The 9,804-nt window shown below is 37.9% G+C and overlaps 1 long non-coding RNA gene across 1 annotated transcript; it reads left to right on the plus strand.

Moving 5' to 3' along the window:
- The first annotated feature begins 5,384 nt into the window (after window positions 1-5,384).
- On the plus strand, window positions 5,385-6,325 carry LOC118552647 (uncharacterized). Its single transcript, XR_004925627.2, has 3 exons — window positions 5,385-5,572; window positions 5,672-5,723; window positions 6,308-6,325. It is a non-coding gene; the product is annotated as an uncharacterized LOC118552647 (long non-coding RNA).
- Window positions 6,326-9,804: the final 3,479 nt, after the last annotated feature.

Consider the following 9,804-nt stretch of genomic DNA (forward strand, 5'->3'; position numbering starts at 1 on the left):
TTTGACATACATCTTCCCATTTGTATGATGGCTACAGATCCTAACCTCAGTAAAAATGTCTCCAATATACTCTACGCAAAAGATGGTAACAACTTGCACTACAGTATAGCAGTGAGATTAGAAAGATGTGGATAACAGGATATGTGTAAAAATTGGCACAACTTGGGATTGATGGGATATGGAAAAGTTAGGGTAGTTAGGTACCTACCAAACAAGGCACATGTCATGTAGTGTACTAATGTAAGAAATATGGGGGGAAGAATGGATTTATTTGAGAGATTAGATAATGACTTCAATTTTAGACATGGTGAGTTTGGGATACCAGCCAGATGCAGACAGTTATAGATATTTCTGCCTACTCAGAAGCTCAGATGAGAAGTCTGGGACGTGGCTGGTAACTGAAGCCACGGGAGTAGTGAGATCTCAGGAAGGGGGAGTGCAGAGTGGGTAGGATAGACTGACTGGAAGGGTAGGGTAGATTGCTCCAGAAAGTTCAACTTTTATGGTAAAGACAACAATATGGTGCTCTGGGTTTTACTTGGTACGTACAATACTGCACAAAAGGTACAATTATTTCTCAAAAAGGGAGATTTCACATAAAATTTTGGATCTCTATTTTTTTCTTGAAAACAAAATCTAAATCCTGTTTTCCTACCTTCATGGCAACAATCTGCTGGAACTGGGTAAGTCTATCCTTTTAGCTGCCACCATCGTCACCTTAGCCTCATGGGGCTACTTCACTCATTTACACTGTCACATCTCTAGAAACACAGGAATCTTAACTTTTGATTTAATTTTTTTTCTGTGCACATTTGGAGTTGCTGATCAGGAAGTGACCAAAGAAGGAGGAAATAATTATCCTTAAATTAACATTGTATCTAAATGGACACTTCCCACCCATCATCTTGAAGATAATGAGAGGGATTTTTGACCTCGACTGTTGAGATTATTTTAGAAGCAGCATAAATGGAGTCTTACTTAGACACCCAGGGCTTGTTTTTGGAATAGACCTTTTGCTTTACTGGACCCTCTTCTCTGGTTTTATTTTTAAACTCTTCTTTCACTGAGTAGAGTATAAAAGATGAAGAGACTCAGAAGAGTAGCTTTAGCCCCTGTGAATAAAGAGGGAAAGAAAGAGTTTTTGAGCAAGAGAGAAGGCAGAGATACCTCTCTGGAAAGAGTTAGTCACCCTGAGAAGTTCAATCACATTTTATGATATTTTTGTCAATGCACACCCGTCCTCCATTTTCCCATTAAATTTTCAATAAAATCAACATGACCATTTTTTTAATCAGTTAAGGGACATCTGAGTGGTTCAGTCATCTCAGTGGTTCAGTTAAGCGTCTGCCTTTGGCTCAAGTCATGATCCCAGCGTCCAGCGATCTAGTCCCACATCAGGCTCCCTGCTCAGTGGGGAGTCTGCTTCTCCCTCTCCCTCCGCCCCTCCCCCCTGCTCATGCATGTGCTCTCTCTCTCAAGTAAATAAATAAAAAATCTTTTTAAAAAATCAGTTAAAAAATTAGAATCTGGAAGAAAGGTGTGTGAAGATGAGAGCAAAATCTGCCAAGAGCAGAAGCCAAATGCTGTATGTTTACCAGAAGGTTGTCAGAGAGGTAGCATAGTGAAATGGTTAAAAATAAGGGCTTTGGAGTTGGGCTCATCTCAGTGAGAACTGGACTGTTTACTAGCCTGTAACATAGGGGTGATAGATGTTGTAAGGGTCAGAGAAGAGAATGTATGCATGTCCCTCCTACAGTGTCTTCCAAATCCTATTTCTCAGATTGCAATGTAGACGCGTGAGGTTGACTAATGCAGCCCAGCTCAAGCTGCTAACCTGCCTCCTGCCTTGAGGGTCTCAACTCATAAGACCATTAACTGGCTGTCATTAAACTCCCTTTTCTCCAACCTCTACTTAGATGCAGGGACACTGGTGTAGAGGTTAGAATATCAAATACAGGCTTACTTTTCTGATATTCTCCCCCACATTCAGGATGTAAAATATTGCCAAATATTTTTACATAGTGATTTTTATATTAAACACAGGTATACTATGCAGAAGCTTATCAGACAAATATATATATAAATGCCAAATATGACAAGGATAACAAGTCCAATAATGTATGTGGTGGTGTTAAACTATTTTCCTTCCAAAATGGTGTTATGGAAATAGTTGATTTAGTAATATTTGCTTGTTTTTTTTTTTTAATATAATGAAAGAAACTCTAATGGTAGTAGGGCCATTGCACTAAATCAGTTTCTGTCGGGTTACCGTCAATGTTCGCCAGATGTCCCCTTGAGATCATGTATTTTTCTATTTAGTTCCATCAACTTCATAAATCTCCATTTTTGTGTGCAGAAGGCATAAAAGCTTGTTCTCATTCAACACAAATCCTGGATGTGATGGTGTCAGAACAAAAGGAAAAGTCATAATAGTCCTAGACATCAGCTAGCCCTATTATAAACACAATTCTGTGGGAAAACCAGATTGTAAAATTTAAGATTAGATTATATTCACATTTAAAGTTTTTTAAAAATCGGATCTTTCACAAGACGAATTTAGGGTTATTTCTCAAGTGCCACACTTGGAAGAGAAGTATTACTTTGTGTAGTTGGCAATTCCACTTGCACTTTGACTAGAAAACAAGTTATTCTTGTAACACTGAAGTGGCTCCCAAGGAATGCCATTAATAATATGAACAATTTTTTAAAGATTTTATTTATTTATTTATTCATTGAGAGAGAGAGAGAGAGCGCTTGGAGTGGGGGAGGGCAGAGGAAGAGGGAGAGAGAATCTCAAGCAGTCTCCACGCTGAACATGGATCCTGACTCAGGGCTGGATCCCACGACCCCGAGATCATGACCTGAGCTGAAATCGAGAGGCGAACACCCAACCGACTGAGCCACCCAGGCGCCCCACAATATGAAAAGTTTTAAACATTTCAATGAAGCATAATCTATACAGCAAAAACAAATGATAATTCCATTACTAATTTCTAGTTTCCTCTTTGCAAGAAATGCTGAAAGCCCTTAGCTAGTTGTGGCTGAGAGAAAAGTCTTCTCATCATTTCTGCATCTTCTTTTGAGATGCCCAAGTTTTACTGAAGCTTTCCCTAATGTTCCTTGGCAATCTGTCTCATGATAACTCTCTAGTGGGGGTCACTACATCTCAGCAGCCCATTTCTCTCTGCTGCCTCTGTTGCCACCATGGTCCAAGTCACGCTCATTTATAACCTGTTAACTGCCTCAGCCTTCTTACTCCTCCTAATGAGGCTCTCCACATTACCCTGGCTCTTCCTCCTGCCGCAAACACACACAATCCATTTTCTATGCAGCAGCTAGAGTGATCATCTTAACAGGAAACTAGGACGGTGTTCCTAGTGTACTTTAAATGTCTCATCTAATTCTATTGCACTAGGATAAATCCACCACCACCAAAACAACCACCCTCCCCTCAAACCTTTCACTCCACCGAAACAAAAACAAAACCATCAATTCATTCAGATTCTGTTTGGAGTTCAAGTAGTTTCATAATGTGAAGGACAAGTATTGTTATGATTTTGTCTTTCCACCCAGGAATATAAAGTATGTCTGTGTTCAAGCCTTTTCATTAGTAAATTTCATAACATAAAATTATTTTATTATACTTTATAATAATAATTTTATAATTTTTTCATGTGAGATTTTACTTTTATTTTACTTTTCTTATTTAATTTACTCGTGTATTTTAAAGCTTTTATCATTAGTGTGATATGTGAAATGAGATTTTTTTATTTCCCTTTTGAATTTTTCTAGTATAAAAGAAAGCCATTGATGTTTATATAGTCATCTTGTATCTGCCATCTTATTATATTGTCTTATTAGCACTGATAGGTTTTTAAATGTTGTTTCTTGGATTTTTTTTTTTTTGGTAGGCAGTCAGCTAAAAATAGTAATTCTTTCCCAGTATTTATAGCCCATTTCATTTTTGTTTGGTTGCAATAGCTAGAATATACCAAACATTGCCAAATAACAATGACAAGCGTCTATAATGTTTCCCTGACTTTAATGACATTACTCATAGTATTTTAATACAGTATTTGCTATTGACCTCTGAAATACAGCCTTTCTCATGTTCAGTAAATTTTCTTAATTTTGTCCTTTTTTTTACTTTATCAATTCTACTTCTTTTCTTCCATTTGTTAATTTCAGATACAGAGTTTTATTTTAAAGAATCTCCTGAGTTTTTTTTTCCATCATCGGTCTCCCACATTAACCTGTAGGCAGATAGTAACCCTGTCTGTGTGTCGTGGTCACTTCTCTATCTCTGCACCTGGTGAATCACCTGACATAAGCACTCCGGAAATAGCTCCTGAAATAATGGATGAATGAGAGTGTCTCCATAGCTTCCTAACAAGGTTGCTACTAATTCTTTATTACCCAAGGAAAAGTTTCTTATGTAATTTTAATATGTGTGTTCTGTGATATCTGGGCAGCTGCTTGTGATTTTTGCTCTTTTGGTGTTCAACATGCCTTGGCAAAAATGATGTTCTTTTGTTTTTAATCACTTGTTGAAGGAAAAATAATTTCCTCATTGGGTCCTGACATAGAAAAAAAAAATTCTCCCACTGGGCAAAAGCACAGTCATTTTTTGTAGATTGTTACTAGTTTAGAGCTTAACAATTTCATGCCTCTGAATGATTCATTCTAAACCAGTTTCAGCCAGGTTTGAAGGCAAGAGATATCATTTCTGAGAGTCGTTCTTGCCTCTTCCTCTTCTCCATCTACAGCCCCATCCCCAATGTTTGGGAGCATTAAACATTCCTAGAGAACTTGCATGTGTCAGCCAGTGTGCTAGATGCTTTATGTCTTTTAATTGTTTTGTTCTCACGACAATCCTGGGGGGTGGGAAATACCAATATGTTTGCCCATTTTACAGAAGTGAAAAATCAAGGCTAAAAGTTTAAAGTCACAGAGCCAACAAGTGTCAGAGCCAGGATTCACATTAGACAGCCCGGCCCTAGAATCACCCCTGACTGCTATGGCCTAACCACGGCTTGTCGCTCTGAGTGCTATCAATGTAGCCTTGCAAATATCTCTAGGCTTCTCCAGTTCCTCTACTTCGCCATCACCACCCGAGGCTAAGTTACAATCATCTCTTGTAATGGTTTCCGGGATCCACTCTTGCCACTTGAAAACTATAGTGTTCTTTGAAAATAAAAATCTGATCAAGTCATACTCACACTCAAAACACCCAATTGCCTCCAGATTCTCTTAGGCTAAGTATTCAGATCCTAAACCTAGTTTCCAAGATTTTGCAGAATATAGTAAATGTGTACTTCTGCAGCAATTTCTTTCTTTTTCTTTTTTTTTAAACTCTCTTTCTTTTTTTTTTTCCTCTGAGCCCCAACCACACTGGCTTTCTTTCAGTTGCTTGAATAAGCCATGACCCTTTCCACCTCATAGCCTTTGTACATGCTGTGCTCTCTTCCTGGAATGCTCTGCCTATCTTTCACCATCAGATCCAATGTAATTGTCCACCAGGGAAGTTTCTGTGGTTCCCAGAATAGGGCAGATTCCTCTGCTAAAAGTTCTTGTGAGTATCCAGCAATTTTCCTTCATAATACTTAATGCAATTTGTAATTATATGTATCTAGTTGTATAATTATTTGATTCGTGTCTTTTTCCCCACTAGGCTTCATGTGTGTTGCCTTCCATTCTTTGTCAAGAGCCTGTCACAATGCCTGGTACATAAACGCTCAATCAAAATTAATGACTAGATTCATGAATGCGTATCTGTTTCTGGAGGCACAGACAGAACTCTTCATATTTAGGCACTTCAAAGCAAGATTAGGCAAGTTTCAGTCATCAGGCATGAGTAAAATGTTGAAATGTCACAATTGCAAAAATCCTGAGGGTTTCTTCTAGGGAAAAGATGGAAGATTTGGAAACGATTAAGTGAAGGATAAAAAGAGGAAGGGAAAGAAAAATGTGGAGACACATCCAAGGCTTTCTAACCCAGCCCTACCAGGGAAGAAAGTTGAAAGCACTTTTCAAGACCAGGAGCTCTGCCTTCCCGGGGAAAATCCCTCCTTCCGGAAATAGTGGATTTCTTCCCTGCGTCAAGCGTGTCCATACATACTAGCATCGTGGCGGTCAGTTCTCAGGTTAAGGAATCGAGGAAAGGAGGGGAGAGATTCTTTGTCTTTTATAAAATATATTTATGTCAATGAATATCTTTTTTAGACAGTTTAATAAGTACATTAAATCCAAAAACGCTGAAAGATCGTAACTATTCAAATAGCCTAAATATTGTTAACATTCTCTGTAGATTTCGAGATGCTCGGTGAGTTGCACCACTACAAATTCCCCTAGTGAACATCTCTGTTGGAAGTTGGCCCCTGCCACTGGCTTCTGTCTCCTCATCTAACACTCAGCACCAGGGATCCGACGCTCCAGCGACACCAGGCTGCATTTCAAAGCCCCCACACAATGCTGTGACCTCCTTCTCTTCCTGCTGTTTATACTGTCCCTTCTGCAGTCAGAGTCTGTCGGCTGCTCATTCTGCACTTGGCCAACTCTTCGCTTATCCTCTAGGTGTCACTAGACCAACGTTTTCTTAGGCTCCACTTTCCTACGTTACAGTAGATAGTCCTTAATAACCCCTGCGTGTTCTCTGGCTGCATTTGTCATAGGGCATGTTATAACTATTTTCTGTTTGCATCTGTTTCTTCTCAACAAGTCTGTCAAAGGTGGAATTGTCCTGTTTTCATCTCTGATTCCTAGTCTCTAGCATAATATCTGGAGCATAATAGTAAGTCTGGAGGTTTTGCTTGCTGTGGGCTTTTATGCAGTTTTATTTACTTATGATATACATTTTTTATACAATATTTCAAACGGTTCACAATAATACATAAAATAACAAGTAGATAGCAGGGATCCCGATTTGGGGCTCCATCCAGGGACTCTGGGATCATGACCTGAGCCGAAGGCAGTCACTTAACTGACTGAGCCACCCAGGCACCCTTGTTTTTATCTTTAAAAGGACTTTATGTGTCAGGGGCACCTGAGTGGCTCAGTCTGTTAAGCATCTGACTTTTGGTTTTGAGTCAGGTCATGATTTCCTGGTTGTGGGACTGTGGGATTGATGAGCGTAGGGCTCTTTGCTGAGCACGGGGTTTGCTTCAGATTCTCTTTTCTTCTCCCTCTGCCCCTCTCCCCACACCGCTAGCTTGTGCGTGCGCACTCTCTCAAATAAAGAAAGAAACTCTTTAAAAAAAAATAAAAATAAAAGGGTTTTATGTGTCTAAATATATTTTTATTATTAAAATTCAAATAACTTTACTCTTTATTATATGGGTTGTGGCATGGAGGAAAGTGTTTAAGTGACATTTAATTTTAAAATGAGACGTAACTATGGGTGTCTGGGTGGTTCAGTCAGTTAAGCGTCCAACTCTTGATTTTGGCTCAGGTTGTGATCTCAGGGTTGTGAGATTTCAGCCCTGAGTCGGGCTCTGCACTGAGTGTGTAGCCTGCTTAAGATTCTCTCTCCTTCTCCCTCTCCCCTGACCTCTAAAAAAATAAATAAATAAAATAAAATGAGATGTAAATGTATTACTGAGCTTACAACGTGTTCAAAAGTAACATACAGAAAAAAATGTTTTCTTATGGATCTTTCATAAATATAATATTTAAGTATAAAATAGGTCTTTTAACCTAAAAAATTGTTCTGTTAATATGCAGTTGAACTAACTTTCATGAAAAGCCTGCTTGTGTCAAGCATTGTGTTAGCATACTTTTCTCTTCCATCCCCCCACACTATTATCAGGTAAATAAACAAAGTGTAATAAATCTTTAAATCTTAAGTAAGCTCATGATGTCGCCTTGAAAGCCCTTGGTTAATATATGTGTTATTTTTGTCTACTGTTAAAAATATCCTGTGCATTGTTCTTAGAATTATGTAGCTGATTAGAAAGGACCATTTAAGTCTTTGTCATGAATTGAAAGCGCCAGCTGCCTGGTGTCAGGTGGGAGTCACAATTTCCAGGCAGCCTTCTAGTTCCTCATTGCTAAGAGGACTTGCCCGGCAACTGTGAGTGTTTTGTAATGCGAGTGGCAAATACCATGTCGCTAGAACAAACAACAGATAACCTGAGAAGTGAGTTGTCATCACTGTCTGATTCTTTTTTCCCTTGGGAAAAAAATTCCATGTTGTTTAACCCCTCAAAACCTCAGGGTTTTCTCTATTTCTTAGGGCATTGTTTTCATCCCAAACCAGATTCAGAATGATCTCATCACCTAGATGTCTATTCTCTGATCCCTAGTAATGCAATTTCTTGGTTGTTTTAAAATAAGCTAAATTAAATCTGTCTTCTAGGATGTAAGAATTTGTTTTTCCTCTATATCAGCCAGTTAAATCTATTGGTTTTAACATTGTAAAATCTGTCCTCTATTATCTGAGCAAGAAGTAACACAGTGTATTTAAAAAGAATGGTTCATTCATCATTAGCTCCTATAGGTTTCAAGTTAATAATCTAGAAATAAGGAAACACATGTCTCAATGTTAGATTCAGAGTACCCTGAAACACAGTGTATATTCAGAAACAACCTGTTCTGTGGGCTTGAAAAGGGATGCAGAATTTACTTCTTATAATAATGCTTATTATGTGTTATACAACGAAAATATCTTATATAGTGTAACATTTAATAGAATCTCAAACTTTCTCAAGAGAAAATAATGAGATCTTGAGAAAGTTTTAAGAAATCTGACTTCTGTAAACAGTAGTGAATAGCTCTTACAATCTAATGACCTGATTGGCGTGGGTTGCTTTACTTTGTGATGTAGGTGAGAACATAAAAAAAAAAAAAAAAGTTACTAGAACATTTAGAATGTCTGCAAAAGATGCTTCATAAAATATTAAGTTCTTTTTGTTATTTTTCCACATTCAGAGGCTGAGAAAAAAGTGAAACAAAAAGACAAAATTAGGGGTGCCTAGCGGCTCAGTTGGTTAAGCATCTGACTTGATTTCAGCTCAGGTCATGATCTTAGGGTCATGAGATCAAGCCCCATGAGAGCTAGGAGCCTGTTTAAGTTTCTCTCTCTGCCCCTCCACCCCCACCCCCACTCCTACATGGGTACACACGTGTACATGCAATTTCTCTCTCAAAAAAGAAAAAAGACAAAATTAATTCATCAGGATTTCTGAAGATTTTAGTGTTCTTGCTATTATTTTTTACATTGAAAGCAATGGGTTTTTTTCCCTTTTTTGATCATTAGATTTATTTTTTTATTGAAAGCAATGTTAAACATTTTTTATTTTTAAAACTTTAATAAACAGTACATTTGCCTGCTTTGAGAGCCATAAAGTATAAAAATAGTACCCTAAAATGCTCTCTTCCTCATGCCCAGCTTCTCAGCACTCCCTCTTCCCCAGCTACCACCCATTAGCTCTAAAAATACATTGGCTTTTTCATAGTTTCTTAACGTACATACAATCAAAGATAAAATATGTTCTTTTTCTCCCTCCATTTTTCTGTGGGCTATTCTTTTCACTTATCAATCCATCTTTCTGTATGGCTATGTGGAAAGCATGGCCACTCTTACACACAATGGAATAATATTCCACTGAGTGCATAGATATACTTCAATAGTCCTCTATTGATAGGTATTTTAGTTGTTTACTGTCTTGTGCTATTATAAACAATGCTGCCCGGCTAAGCTAAAATATACATCATGTCATTCTTATGCTAATATGTAGAATTCATTCCCAAAAATGCAACTTCTGAATGAAAGGCCTTTGCTATTAAATTTTGATAATTTGCTCAATT

Source organism: Halichoerus grypus, chromosome 6 (genome assembly GCF_964656455.1).
Source record: "Halichoerus grypus chromosome 6, mHalGry1.hap1.1, whole genome shotgun sequence".
NCBI classification, from domain to species: Eukaryota; Metazoa; Chordata; class Mammalia; order Carnivora; family Phocidae; genus Halichoerus; species Halichoerus grypus.